The sequence below is a fragment of the Vanacampus margaritifer genome, chromosome 18, assembly GCF_051991255.1.
Source record: "Vanacampus margaritifer isolate UIUO_Vmar chromosome 18, RoL_Vmar_1.0, whole genome shotgun sequence".
Taxonomy (NCBI): Eukaryota; Metazoa; Chordata; class Actinopteri; order Syngnathiformes; family Syngnathidae; genus Vanacampus; species Vanacampus margaritifer.
The window spans coordinates 7,881,922-7,896,683 of NC_135449.1; positions in this window are offsets into that span (position 1 = coordinate 7,881,922).

Here is a 14,762-nt window from a genome sequence, read left to right on the forward strand (position 1 = left end):
CCTTGTCTCTCTCAAATGAGAGTAAGGCTGCATTTATACCTCTGTCGACACCTCATGTCCACCAGACCCCGCCCCTCTCGAGAGGATTACGCACAGGCCTCCAAATTCAGCCCCTTCCGTCCAAATGTGTCAGGGATGAAGGATTTAATGATAATGATTATCACATTTCATTCCCCTTGGAGCTTAGAAGTTCAGAGTTGATTGAGAAATGCAATCATTTTCCATGTTTTTTTTTTTTTAGACATCTGTCATTGATACACAAATATTCAACCTGTGAGTCTGCTGCTTTGAAATCAGAGAAAGAAGGCGGACGGCTAAAGTGATGCTTTGAAAGTTTGAGTTGATTTTTATTAAAATGTACTGACAAACCCTATAATGAACAAAATCGGAGCGTTTTCTTAGTCCTTAGTTTTGTTGCAAAATATTAGCTTTTCAGAATTTTCAATTTAAATTATTATTTTTTATGGCGTGGCCTCACATATCACACATGCCAGAAACTGCCACTGCTTTTCCCTTACCTAATATGTAGTTCAACGCGGAAACGTATCATTGTATGTGACCATTCACCCTGGCCGTTTTATTTCAACACGCCAGCCCCCGCATTTCTGAAGTGGGGTGCGATCACTGTGTGCGGCGTGCCCTTTTGAGAAGGATGCCGTCGTGCATCACACGCTTTCATCTGAGCACAGGTGCTTGGAGAAACAAGAAAAGCCGAGGCAATTAAACCTGAAAGGCAATTATAGCTTTGTAGGGCATAGTTTAACCTGGAGTGGCAAATCAAAAGAAATAAGCTTCATATGCAAATACTGCATGTATTTGCATATCAAGTTGAGCTGGTTGTGATGTGGTGGTGGAGGTGATGATATTGACACAACCGTAGTTCTAGCTAACAAAAAAAAAAACACTATTAAATAATTTTTCCCTTTTAAATATGCACCATGTACCTAAAATGTGCTGCAGTCTGAGTTCGGGTTTAATAGGAGCCTTTTTGCAAAATGCCATATTTTATATACAGTATATTCCAATGGATATACACCAAGTTTATTTGATTTATTGTTGCTAAATAAACTGATAAAATGTGTGTGAGGACAAGAATGTAACTGGCAGACTCCAAATGGTTGTACTGGGATTGACATAATCTGCTTCGTCTCAGTGATTTATTACTTGTGGTCAACCTCTCCTGTGGATGCTTTAAATCCAATCATCTTTATGACTTTGTGCACTGAAATAATGTTGGCTATTGTTCCAAATGCTGCCTACCATACAACTGTGATTGTCATCCCTCGGGGCTGGGGAAATTGTCAGCGTATCAACTCTTTAATTTGTCTGTGGTTTGAAGTAATATGAAACATAAATTCTTCTTGTCAGTGTTATGACTGCTTTCACATTGCATTTGCTCAGCTGTACATTTTTTTTTACTAGCCTTGCAATCTTTTTCCCCTCTCTTAAAGAACTGTGGTTTTCTTTAATCTTGGAATGATCTGTTTGAGGAACGTAGATACCACCAGGGGGAGATGTTTGACAGCAAGCTTCTGTTCCCAAGTGGCAGACAAGAATCTTGAGGGGGGTTAGAGAATTTGTGGGGTGAAATCTCATCTGAGCTGTTTGCAAAGCTACTGATCAGCATTACTTAGAAGTGAGCACACTTTCAACAGGGTTTCAAACATGTTTGTCTCCCACTGTATACATTTTGGGCTGTTTAAAGATTCAAGCATTTTTTTTAATTTTTTTTTACATGTCGTTATATCAAATATACAATGATTACTAAAATTAAATGTGGGTAAAATATGCATAAAAATAAATGTAAAAAAACAAACTTCAATGGTGTTGATGTTTGAAACAGAAGATAATGAACATCCACTCCACTAGATGGCAGTGTTGTCCCACATATATAGTGCACTGAAACCCTCTTTTTGAAGTCATTTGGATTTATTTTATTTTATTTGGGGGGGGGGGGGGGGTTCTTTAATGACATTTGTGTGGGGGTGTGTTCTTTAATGACATTTACAGGACATTATGTTTTTTTTTGATACATTTAAGTCCTGTTTGCCAATTGACAAATACTATGTCCATTCAATTAATATAGAATACTGTATTGGATATTCGCCTAGAATATCATAAAGCCACATTTTTATTTTCCTAACTTAATTATTGAGATTGCGAAGGGGGTATCAAGCTCAATAGATTCCAAACATGGTGGTATCATTTCACAGTTAAATACCCTTTTTCTAATGATTTGAAGATGATCATTCAAGGCCAGTTTTCAGAGTTAACATGAAAAAGGTTTGGACCAAATGCAAATAAATGAACACGAATGATGAATTTCCTCATGACTTGAATGAGTTTGCAAGTTTTCAACAGATGACTTACCGGTTTGATGTTGAGGTTTGACACACCAAACTAGAGCAGACATGATGTGATGAAGACTCCATCCATACAATGGTAGGCGGAACAGCCTCACTGACATGATGTAATAAATCATGCTAAGTTTCCTTCAGTTGCCCGAGTGCCGCCAACTCTCTTGTTCACTCAGTTGTTTTTCTCGTTTGGTGCCCTGTGGCACTTTTCTGTGGTTTTTCTCTTTTGAGAACAGGACGGAGAATACAAAATGGCTCCTCAGTGTTCGCTTTTGAGTGAAATACTGCTAAGGCACTTGTGTGTTCAGCATTCACCCTGACGGAAGTGCCTTTTGAGTCCCTTGGCCAAAGGCCGAAAGTGATGCAGTGTCAGACATCACACGCTCAGACATCAGCAGTCACGCTTTTTTTGGAGGCGATACCATCAGCAAACAGATCACCCTCAGAGGCCTGAAAGCAGCTGACTTCAAGTAAATCAGTGTGTCGACTTGTGACTGTGCTGTCATACCCAGTGAGATGATTCTTCATCCGTGTTCCACCACTGCTTTGGCATTACACTCAATTAAAATGTCATTCTTACGGAGCCTGACACTGAGCTAGTACCGCTTCAGGGTAACTTGGTTACTAAATTTGGTGATGTTATTCAAGGCCAGACTGTTTTTTTTTTTTTTTCTTCTTCATTATTTGAGCTTATAAGCAACAATAGCAAGCACAGAGCCAGGTGAATCCGGAGGTTTCTTCCGAACGGCAATGTTCTTCTTGGCCAGGAACTGTCAGATGCTCAGGGTTTTGTGAGCAGGCACAACTCTCACCTCTTCTCATGCATTAAATCGGGGGTCTCCAAACTTTTTTCCTTGTGAGGGCCGCATACAGAATAATCAAAGGATGTCAGGGCCACTTTGACATTGTCTGACTTTATTAAACACGCTAAAACTAATAAGTCAATTAATTATGTACTATAGTTTAGCTGTTTTTTAGTTATTTTTAAGCAGGACTGTTTTTTTTCAGAATTTTTCTTGATTTTGGGGTGGCCCACACCCCTGTATCCCACAAGAATAGATCCGCCTCAGCTCTGAGCCAATCTCTACATTCCGAATCAAAGGAAGAGTAATCGGTAATAAAATAACTATTTTTAAAGCAGTGTTTACTTGAGGTTCTTAGTTAATCATTAATGTGATATGTTCAGAAATTAGACCTTGACGCAGACAGCAGAACATGGAGGAAAACACTTTTGCTTCTGGAACTGAAATATCTGTTTTACTTAATTAAATTACAAAGAAAAATATTTCAATTTTAGATTTAAATAGTTTCTTTGCATTGCTATAAAATCAGGCTGTGTCAAAAGTTGTTTTTTGTTCATGCTTTGGGCCGCTAGAAAATGTAAGGCGGGCCGCAAATGGCCACCGAGCCGTAGTTTGGACACCACTGCACTAAATAAAGCAAATGCCCAGGATCTATTTTTAAACGTGCTGGTTGATTGTTGGACCCACATTGAATGGAAATATATTGTTTGTTGTCTGAGTTTGAAATATTTCTTTTGTAATGCCAGTCCTGGAATTTTCCTGACACACATCGTCAATATCAGTCTGTCTAACAGCCCTACTTTTTAAAAAAAAAACATTTTTACAATCGACCATAACATTATAAACATAAGACCCAATACCATTGTTAATTACTGTGGATGTAAAGAACAAGCACCAGCATGTTTTCATTTTACATTCACTTCATCCTTGTCCTTAATTCATCTCTTGGTCTATGGGTCAAATGTCTTCATCGCTTTGAAATTGGCCATGTTATCAGAGTTCTTGTTTGTATGGGTCTTGTGGCTTCTTTGACACTCTCAGCTGATGGCAAGACCTACTTTGGTCAGATGTGCTTACTTTGTCCACGAGCCACTCACCAATTCATTTCCCAAAGCCTCAGAGGCTCAGAAGCCAAGTGCGTAATTACTCCTTAAGTCAATCTGCAAATTTTGTGGCATCCGAGCAGCAAACATTTGGCCTGGAATCATTTATTCATAAGCGGTGGCTGTCCATGGTGTGTTTAAAGTTGGTGGAGATCCTTCTTACTTGGTCTTGGAAAATCACATTAGAATCAGAGACTATATGTTAAATTATAGGATTGTGGCTTGCCTATGTTTTTCACTTAGCTGGATACAATTCATTGAATTTGTCCGACCTTTATGGCGATCATTGCGTTTTTGTGGTTCCGTGGGGAACAGTTCTGGACCCTGAAGGTTTTGCCCCAATTTTTTGTGTACCCCCTTTCTAAACAGCTGCTGCAAGTCTGTGCGTGTGACTCATCGGGCAACAGTGCGGTTGCAGCAGTGTCACATTAAAAAACAGACGCATCTCAAAGCCCTCCATCTTTTATAACAGCTCTTTTGACACCCGGCTTTTTACGAGTCTCCTTCAGTGTGCACCGTCCCCGCTTTTTCTGCGTCTTTTTCTTCCTCCATTTTTCTTTCTGTCTTCTTTCTATCATCCTCTCTCGTCTCCTCGATCCTCCTCCTCTCCCTCGCTGTATTTGCAGGCGGCTTTAGTGCCAGACACCCTGAGGCAGCGGTAGCGCCAGCGAGTCTTCCCACCTCTGTTTTTGTGGTGGGAGATGACATGTCAAAGCTTTGAAGGGGAAGGAGGGAGGGAGGAACTGGAAGGAGGGGGGGGGGGAGCACATCACTCGGCGCAGAGGCGAGCGAAGGACCCAGAGAGAATGTCATGTGGCTTGCAGTCGGCCTCAGATATACTCTCTTTCTCCGGCTGTCTATGTGGGCAGGCGGGAATGGCGACAGGAAGCAACCCCCTTCGCCCCCCCTTTCTCCTTCCCACACCCTCTTCCTCCCTTGACTTCAGTGCTCGCTCACTCCCCTCTGTCAACCAACATCACCCCCACCCCCACCCCCAACTCGGAACATGGGCCCACTTTGGCGTAGGTGAATTTCCCTCATAATGGTTCTTGTCGCCCCCACAGGCGTGCCCGTGCATCGTAACTCATTGTGTGATGAAGTGTGCTGAGGTGCATCGAGGTGTAAACGGAGGGCGGCGGCAGACAAAACATCCTCGGGCATTGCCGTACTCTCAGAACAAAATGTACAGCCACCATATGTACTATATAAATCCAAGCTTTATTTATTGAACTGTTCTTAGAAGTCTCGAGTTCTTTCACCTCTTTAGTTGCGTAGCTGTCATGGCGGAGGAACAGTAGTTGAGCAACTTACTGGGTGGAGATTGGAGGATGGCCAGTCACAACAGTGGCGCCGTTAATATGCACTCAATGTTCGCGTTAAGGTCGAAGTTCCGTTTTCTGAAACATTCGGGATAGTCCATGTTACATGTATGACAGTTTCAACCAAATAGACATCATTTTTGCTTTTAACTACAGTCAATAAAAGCCTCATCGCTCCTGCGGCATTTTCGGCATAGAGACAGGAAAAGAACTTGAAATCGCCGCGGAGAAATCAATGTATTCAAGTCGGGCTCGCTTAGTGAGTGGCAACGTAAGATGGCCACTGCACAGACCAAGATTTCCTGCGAATAGATTATTCGCAGAACCATGTTTGCATGGCCTTTCATAACCCGACTATTGTCGATATTTAGGTTTTGAAGGGATTATTGACTGCTTGATGTAGTCAATGAGGTCTCACAGTTTGCTTTAGGGTTTTTGAGGTCCAGTCTCGCATTAAGGCGTAAAATAACTACTTTTTTGTTAGCAAGCATTGTGTTCATCGTTGGAATTCCTGAGCCTATAGCTGTAAACATGCCATCTTCTAGAATTTGTTGGACGGAGATGAACGGCTTTAACTGCACATTGGTTCCGCAGGACTTAATTGGAAGGTGCACTAACCTGATTGTACAGTGTTAAGCCGTTCAACTACATGAAGCGGGTCTTACATTTTAGATCTTCAAACTGCGTGGTTGTCAAAACCACCATTTCAGCCATGGGCACTGCAAAAGCACACAAAAGCAAAAAAGTGTTATTTTCATCTCAACACTTGAGATGTGGATGCATGTTGAGTTTAGATAAGTCTCTGCATACGCAAATGCGTCACTACCGCACCAAAACGCTAAAAAAATTCAGGTCCATGGCTTACTGCCTGCTCCGTACTGTGACGGTTTAAATGCCCAACTACTACTGGTGTGGTATGCATATTATAGCATTTTGCGTCATAATAACCTTGTTCACTTATCATCTAAACATACCCTCAGCTTTTACTCTTTGTAGACTGCAATAGATTTCACATTGATTTTTAAAGTCTTTTGTTACAAGGGTGCAGTTTGAGGTTAACTGCTTATGTGCTTTCAATTTTAGTATCAGGGCAATTGTGATCAAACATCTTCTGCGATATGCTCGTTTTTTTTTATGGCCTTTGCCGACATACATAGGCGCTCCCAGTGATTTTTTTTTCACAGCCAAGAACATGAAATGATAAAGGTAAACAGGTCTTTTACTGTGGGCATGAAAAAAAAGAAGTTTAATTTGACTTTGATATGAGTATCAGACGACATGTCAACAATACCTTGTATGCTCAAAGTTTAGTGAGACATTTGACAAGTGCGTTTTTCAAATGTACAAAAATGTACCTGACAACACCCCTTCAAATTTTTCAGTTATCCCTCTCTCACTTTGAGCCGGAAAGACCAGCTGCAGGCAAATAACCTAAAGCTAAAACAAAGCCTTGCCTCTATGAAATGCACTCGCTGGATACTTTCTTTCCATGAACTGTAAACAAGGTCATAAAAACATTTGAAATGTACTTTGTATGATTCCAAGCAGTTCAACGCACATATTTGAGAATGCTCTCAATGTGTCAATCAAAAAATAGTGTCTTGTTTACAGGCAGGCTTTATCTTCATTTACAAACTTTGTTGTCATGTTCACTTATGTGTGGATTGAACAGTTCCGAGCCAATTTGATATTTCTTCGTCATTACCAATGTGAAAAGTGAGAGATTACAGGGTAGTGCACCAGTAACACTCACTATTATCAAGACAAGGTGTTATTAGGAGACATTAGCCTGTGTGTCACTCTTACAATTGCTGTATCGACACTCTTGATATCGGCTACAATTAAGAGAGGCATATTTCTGACAAAAGTTCAGTTTAGTCATTAAAGTGATTCATATAATTTTGTGATTTCATTATTGGCATTAAAAAATATCATTTGTACTGTACATTGAACAGCTTCGGACCTAGCACAGAGCCCTGGGGAACGCCACAATGTCAAGATCTTCTGATGTTTATTTTCTCTTTTTTTAACATATTGTAACAGTCTGTAAAATAACCTGTTCCCAGCTACACCACAAATACTGTATTGTTCCAGTTAATGAATTAGCATTGACTGATATATTGTCACCAACTATTGCCACAGTGCAATTTCATGCTATTCTGGTTTACACTAAGTGTGCTAAAACCATTAAGACGAGGCTCATGGCCACAGATGTGAATGAGCATGAGAATGAATTCAGCCTACCTCTCTTTTTTTATCCCCACCCCCCTCCCCGACATCTTTCGTGTTGCGTCTGAATTTTCCATGCCTGGCCTCCCTACTGCTGAGAATGCTGTTCCTTGAAGCCGCAGTATATTTTGAAGCAAGGTCGGGAGCGAGACAAGAGTCTCCAAAATCAGGCACAAGACTCCCTGTGTTCCACTGTTCAGCTTTGCTCTTGGCAGCGACTCTTGACCAGAGAGGTCTAAGCTGGCCGCAGCCACTCTTGTATGTGTGCGTATGTGTGCGTGTGTGTTTGTGCATGACTGTATGCATCCCCCGCGCCCCCCAAACCCTCCTATATCCAAATAGCTTTGGTTGACTCATTTATGAGCTCGCCCACGCAGCAACAGTACCTGGATGTGAGTCAGACTTTTTTTTTTTTTTTTTCATCCTAGATTTTGTTTGAATCCCTAAAATCCATACTCCTCATGTTGTGTGTACATGCAGGAGAGTGGATGTGGCTCCAAATGTCTTAGTTTTGACGGAGCTAAGCACACGAGTGATTCCGGGGAGCTCCCCTAAATTGGTTCCATACCTCGTCTGACAGTGGTGAGGTCATCCCTCGAAGGAAAGGAGCTCAACTTTTTAGATTCTGACAACGCTCAAATTGCATGCATATTCCGCCGCTGCCATTATTGACAATCCCATAAAATGTCAAGTCATAAAAGTGGGGCAGTTTGTCTTCTAACATAGCCTGACAAACTCAGTTATGATTTAAAAACATTTTTAAAAAATGAGGGATGGACCACACATCAAAACCTCACACTTATGATTAACACATACTGTATGGATGTGACATGAATCCTATATAGTTTGTTTAGTTTATCGTTTTTATGTATGTCAATGGAACGCCATCCATCCATCTCCATCCTCAGTTGGAATATCCACCCAGGGTCTGGAAGTCTAGGACGTAACACGCAAAACCACAGCGAATATAAATAAATTGGCTGCATTTCGCTCCCTGCTTTTGTCTGGTCAGGACACTCCATGGAGAGCCTGCCAAACTGAGCATCTACATTTGGGTTTGGCTGTTCCCCTCTCCTGACAGCTCAGCCCTGGCCAAACCACAGGAAAAGGAAGCAAAAGGTCCTCTCTGAAGGGCTTGTAAAATATTGTACCAAGTGGAAATGGCCGAAATGAATGGCAACCCTCAGTCCTTTCTCTACCCCAAAAAAAATAAAAAAAGTCTTTGAAGGAAGGACATGGGGCAACCGCAAGTCTTTCTCCCGCCCAGACCCTCGTTGTACTCTCTCATGGCTCAGGTCTATTTCAAGGTTGTAGGGTTTTTCATCTACTGTCACAGTTTGTTTGTATAATTTCCTGGAGGAAATACCAAAATTGAAGCATATTTTTCCATTTGTTGTCAGGGAATAGTCTTTAAAAAAAAAAAAAATACATTGGCCCCGATTGTATAAATATATGAGCGCTTTTTTGAGGAGGATTTTAATTAGTAATATTTTAGGTCCTTAACTCATTCACTCCCAGCTATTTTCACCGAAGCAGCCCCCTTCGCTCCCGACTGTTTTACTGGATTTTGACTCATTTTGCAAGGTCCACAGAATATTGTGTTCTATTGCTATAAAAACATGGAACCTACCAAAAGAAAGATTCAACAGGAAAAAAAAGTATTTCTCTTTCCGTTTTGCAGCAATTAGCATTAGAATATAGCTAGGTTTCATCATTATTCACAAAACTGTTTAAAACACTAGGGAAAAGAGCTTTTTTGCAACATGGCACTTGTTGATCTCTTATACTCTGCTGTCACCTGCTGACCGTTTTTTGTAATAACTACCATTGCTTTAAGGTCCTCTTCAGGTCAGAGGCTGCTTCAAGGCCTTCTGCATGCTCTAGCATACCCCCCCCCCCCCAAAAAAAAAAACGTATAAATACGTTATTGGGACCATGGTAATATTTAAAATACAACGCAGGGCTTAAAGTACTTCGACACAGATTTCCGGCGTAAGAGCCACTAGCGCAATGACAAATCCAATGAAGTCAACAGTTACATGTGGAAAATATTTCACAGTCAATGCGGAGAGAAAGGCCAACATAAAAATAAACCTTCCCATACCAAGTATTATGTGGAGCGTTATAAGAAACGCTTTTATACGTTTTTTCCCGATAGCGTTTTGCCTGTCGGGGCGCGACAATAGTACTGTCTATGCGCCCCCGCTAGTCTAAAACAGTATTCTGATTATTATTGCATTTGTTGAATATGAATCAAACCATCCATCTCATGAGGCGGCCATTTTGACAACAGTCTGCCTTGTGCTGTCGACTGAAAATGACATCACAATCCCTAAGGGCTGAGATTGCGCACGTCATATGACTTTTAGCGAGTCCACGAGACATTACGGTGATGTCTTCCTAGTGGAGAAAAGTTGCTGATGCACGACAGCTCATTAGCGCATTAGCGGCGTGGCTACTTGCACGTACGTAAACGCGAGAGCTCAGCGTGCACATACGATGCGAGCCCCAAGGCCATCTGGTCACCGGTGCCATGCTGCGGTCCTTGTGAAGTGCTTTCACCGTGGCCACTGTGGTCTTCAGTGGCGACTGGAGACTTGCTGTACAGCACTTCCAGGCCAGGCAGCAGACCTCAGAAAAGGAAATTTGGGTCGCTGAAATGGAAGGGTTGCTCCGTCGCTATTTCCAGAGCCCTCTACCGACCCAGCGCCACCCACGATATTCCATATGAGAACTGCTGTGTGTGTGGTGCCTGTGGTGTGGTGTGTGAGTGTTGGGGGGGGTTAGGAGGCGAGGCAAGGAGGGGGGAGAGAGTATTTGTTTGTGTGAGTGTGTATGTGTGAGTACACATAAAGTTTATGAGAAAATGCACGTGAATATTTCGCTCTCAACGTTCACCCTCGCATTTCAATCACAACTAATAGAAGTAAAAGTTTGGCTCTCAAATGCATATTCATAAAAATTGCGACCGTCTAGATCTCCGTCATAAAAATTCACAATAAGAGCATGAAACCACAGTTCATATTCCCTTTAAAGACACATCATGAATCACTGTCACATTTCGGGATATTGACTATTCAGCACGCCTGCTGGAGCCGAGACCGAGCTGATCCTTCTCTAAAACTCGCCTGTATAAATATCTGGGGCGTCATGGTTGCTGATGATGGAAATAAGATGAGGATACGGAGACGAGAGGAGCCTCTGATTAATGAGAAACCTGCACGACGGAAACTTTGCTTCTGGTGAGATCATGGGCATTTCTTTCGCGATACCCATCGCTGGGCTTGGTGGATTTTGTAATGGACTCGGTAGACTCCAGCCTGCTGTCTATTATATACGGCGTTTCAGTGACGAACCGCATTTTATAGCGGATACAAACATGACTCATAATGAGAGTCTGCAATGGATGTGTAGATCATGCTCACAGCCATATCACAAGCTGGTGCAAGGTTCACGTACGGTTCAACGGGTACTCCGTCTACGTGTCTTTCGATGTACAAGAAAGGTAATCAAGTAAACAGTCCCTGAAAGTCCACCGCCACCCAGGGGGAGACCTCCAGCGTCTCTCAAAGTCTTCCTATGTTGTGAATATTAGGTTAAGGTTATTTTAGGCTGACCCACTGCAGCGGCAAATTACAGCGCAAGAAAGGGGGTGAAAAACCCAAGTGGGTTATCCACCATGTAATTTTCCTGTTCCTCTTTCAAAGGATGAGGTATTCCTCGAGGAAGCCTTGTGAAATTTACAAGCTGTGACCCCCACATCAGCAGGGAAGGAGGCTCCTCTGACTTGGGAATAGGAAAGCAAAGGATGGAGCTTCATGATTTCACATCCAGTGTTTTATGGCCCTGCTAATTTCTCGAGTAGGAACGCAAACTGATAGAAAATACAGATACCCTCTTTTTTTTTTCTTTTTTTTTTGCAACTTAAACAGCTTCCGTTCCTCTATAAAATTCTGGAATCTTATATGTGGGGAATCTCCGTCCAGAAGAAATTTGTGAAGTCAGAGCGGTTGTGGTTGAAGTTCTGGAGTTCTTCCGCACTGAACGCTTCCAAGCATATCGTTATAGATCTCGCGTTGTCATGTTGGAACAGAATCGTGTCTTCCCAAAACTCTTCCCTCAAACCCGAGCATAAAATTGTCTGCCCAAACCCTGGTACCTCCAGAAGCAACCAGTTGGGGAGGACAAGGAGGTACTAAGGCAGCAGAGGTGGGCACTTCGGTCTCTGGTCTCTTTCCTTAGTTGACGGATGATTTCAAAACAAATAAAAGCATCTTAAAATGGATTTAAGATGCTCCGGCAGCCTAGTGGAGGGAGGCCAGAATCGGAGTTATGCGCTTAAGCTCGTATGCCACTAAGCGGCGAGGGTATTAGTTTTCTATTGCCAGGGTTCGTTCAAGGTTATAAAGACATTCGTCAACAAGAAAAAACAGTAATGTCTGGTCGGTGCTGGATTTCACTTTCCTTTCCTTTCTTTGGTCCTTCCTCGGGTCTCCTGACGGCCTCACGACTCTGGCTGGAAGTGTTCGGTTTAGGTGAACGGTATGGGATTTTTTAAAATAGGTTTTAGGTGAACTAATGAATACACACTCACACATACAAAATAATAATAAAAATAAAAAAAAGAGAGCAATGATGATGACATGTCAAATCGGTAAAATTACCGAATGAACAATACTGAGCTCTGCAGAAAAAAAAGAAAAGAAAAACCATTAAAACAGTTGGTGAACGTATAGACATCGGCTGATTGGTTGTCGTGTCCGCAGGAAAATAATGCCAAGTGTGGAACTTTTCATGCACTAAAACGACTTTGCGATTATGAGTAAGACCTTAACTCAATCACACTTTTAATACACAAACAAACGCCTCTTATCATACACCAGAGCTTCAACTCTTTGATGTTTATCGCTGTAATTATATGTTCAACATTTCATGCTAATTTCCAACTGAGGAATTCATGCCCTTTAAGAGAGCATGATGGCAAGCTCAGATAAATAATACTTCCCTTGCAACACATACTGTACAAACCTCCAGAGCATCCTCGTCGACGAGCTCCGCAGCATTACGCCGTATATTCTTGCCTGCATTTCAAGGGGGGTGGGGGGGGGGGGTAGAGGATGTGCGCTTGCAATGCGGCTTGCTGCTTAATTATGGGTCACGAGCTGCAGCTCGGTTGGCCTGGGCGGGTGTTGGAGCCAGTGGGTCTGGCACAGGGAGGTCTGGCCACAGACCCCGGCGGTGACGGCATGAAGTCTGGGACGAGTCAGAACACCAGCCTGGGGTTTGGAGCATTCCTCGCATTCCCTCCTCCAATGGCTGCCTGTCTATGTATGTGTGTGCGTGCATGTTGGAGATGTGTGTGAAATGGCGGGTAAGGAAAGGAAATGCAATGTTTGCGCGTATATTAGTGCATGTACTGCGCACAGCTGTACAGGGCGGGCATCATTCCATGCCATGTGATGTCATGATAGAATATTTTTGCTCAACTTCAGTAACCTTTGGCAATGTTTTTTTTTTTTTTTACCAGTCTAGGGGCAGTACCTTAATCTAAAAGTGTAAACAAAAAAAATCTGTGATAGCTATTTTAAATTGATTGATACTCCATAAGGTTTCCTAAGGACGTGTCATGCTGTGTTTTAAAGGTGTGTTTGTTCTATCCGTGTCATTTGATCATGTTGGCCACAACCTTTTTTTTGATTGGTGAATCGTTCATTGCAACCTTCCTTTGCTTGGATCTAAAGTTTTGTTCAGTAAGTGTTTGCACTTTTGGCAAATTTGAAACTCGTGTTAAACATTAGTGGCACGGCCCCTCAAAATACAGCTAACGGGCAAGACTTAATGTACCCGCAGATCCGCATCATCCAGAAGACCTTTTGCCGGTTCATTGAAGTCGTAGTGGATTGTTCATAAGTCGTCCTCACCTGCCAGTCAGACTGGCTCCTTCGCCACTCCCAAAATCCAAGCAGGGCTGCCTGCCATGTCTTCCAAGGCAGGTGTGGCGAGAAAAAAAAAAAAAAAAGGGATGTCTGAGCATTGCGTGATTCCACTAGTGACATTTGTTTTGTTTCCATGGTTACATCAGCTGTCAGGGAGTGCCCTTGGAAGGCAATCAGCCAAGTGCATTCTGGTTCTTCTGTTTTTTTTTGCTGAACTTTTTCAGCACGTTTTATAAATAGTTTTTTTTTAGGTATGTAATGAGCCATAACAACCAAACAGTATGGATGAGTAACGACACTTATTAAAAGGTTTGCCTGCAAGCCAGTCAAACACACAAGAGCTTGGCTTACAAGTATGAAAATATATCGATATTATAATAATAATACCGTATAACAAAAACCATGACGGCGTTTCTGGTATAGTAGTGGTGCGCACTCCTGACTTCACTGATTGTAGGTGGTTGAGTTAAGCAAAACAAAAAGACAGAAAAAGGGTTACAAATGAATATTTTGATGACACTAACAGTATTAATATAATGTAATTAATATATTGGATTTTTCTTACTGTTTGTTACCTGGACACCACACACATGCACATATTTATACAGTCAATAGCCCCAATTTTTTTTTTTTATTACTGACGATTGTCAACGTCCACTGTTCAACAGAGACACCAAACTCCAAAGTGATTCATCAGAACGCCACCCCATAATCATGTTCAATTGCTAATTAATATGCAAAAAAAATGGTTAAGATCCCCCTCCCCCCCAACCAGACAAAAAGCCGCCTGTGGTTGCATCCTCTTCCCAAACTTCTCCAAGGTCTTAGAGCCATGATTGATGCAATATACAGTATAGATGAGCTGACTAATGGACGGAAGTATTACAGCAATATATTTTTAAATAAAATGAGCCAAATGAAATGTAGCTAACTTATTTTTCTTTTAAAAAGAGAAAAAATCCGGCCGATACCGATTATTAGTAGTCAAAGGAGACTGATAACCGATATTTCAAGC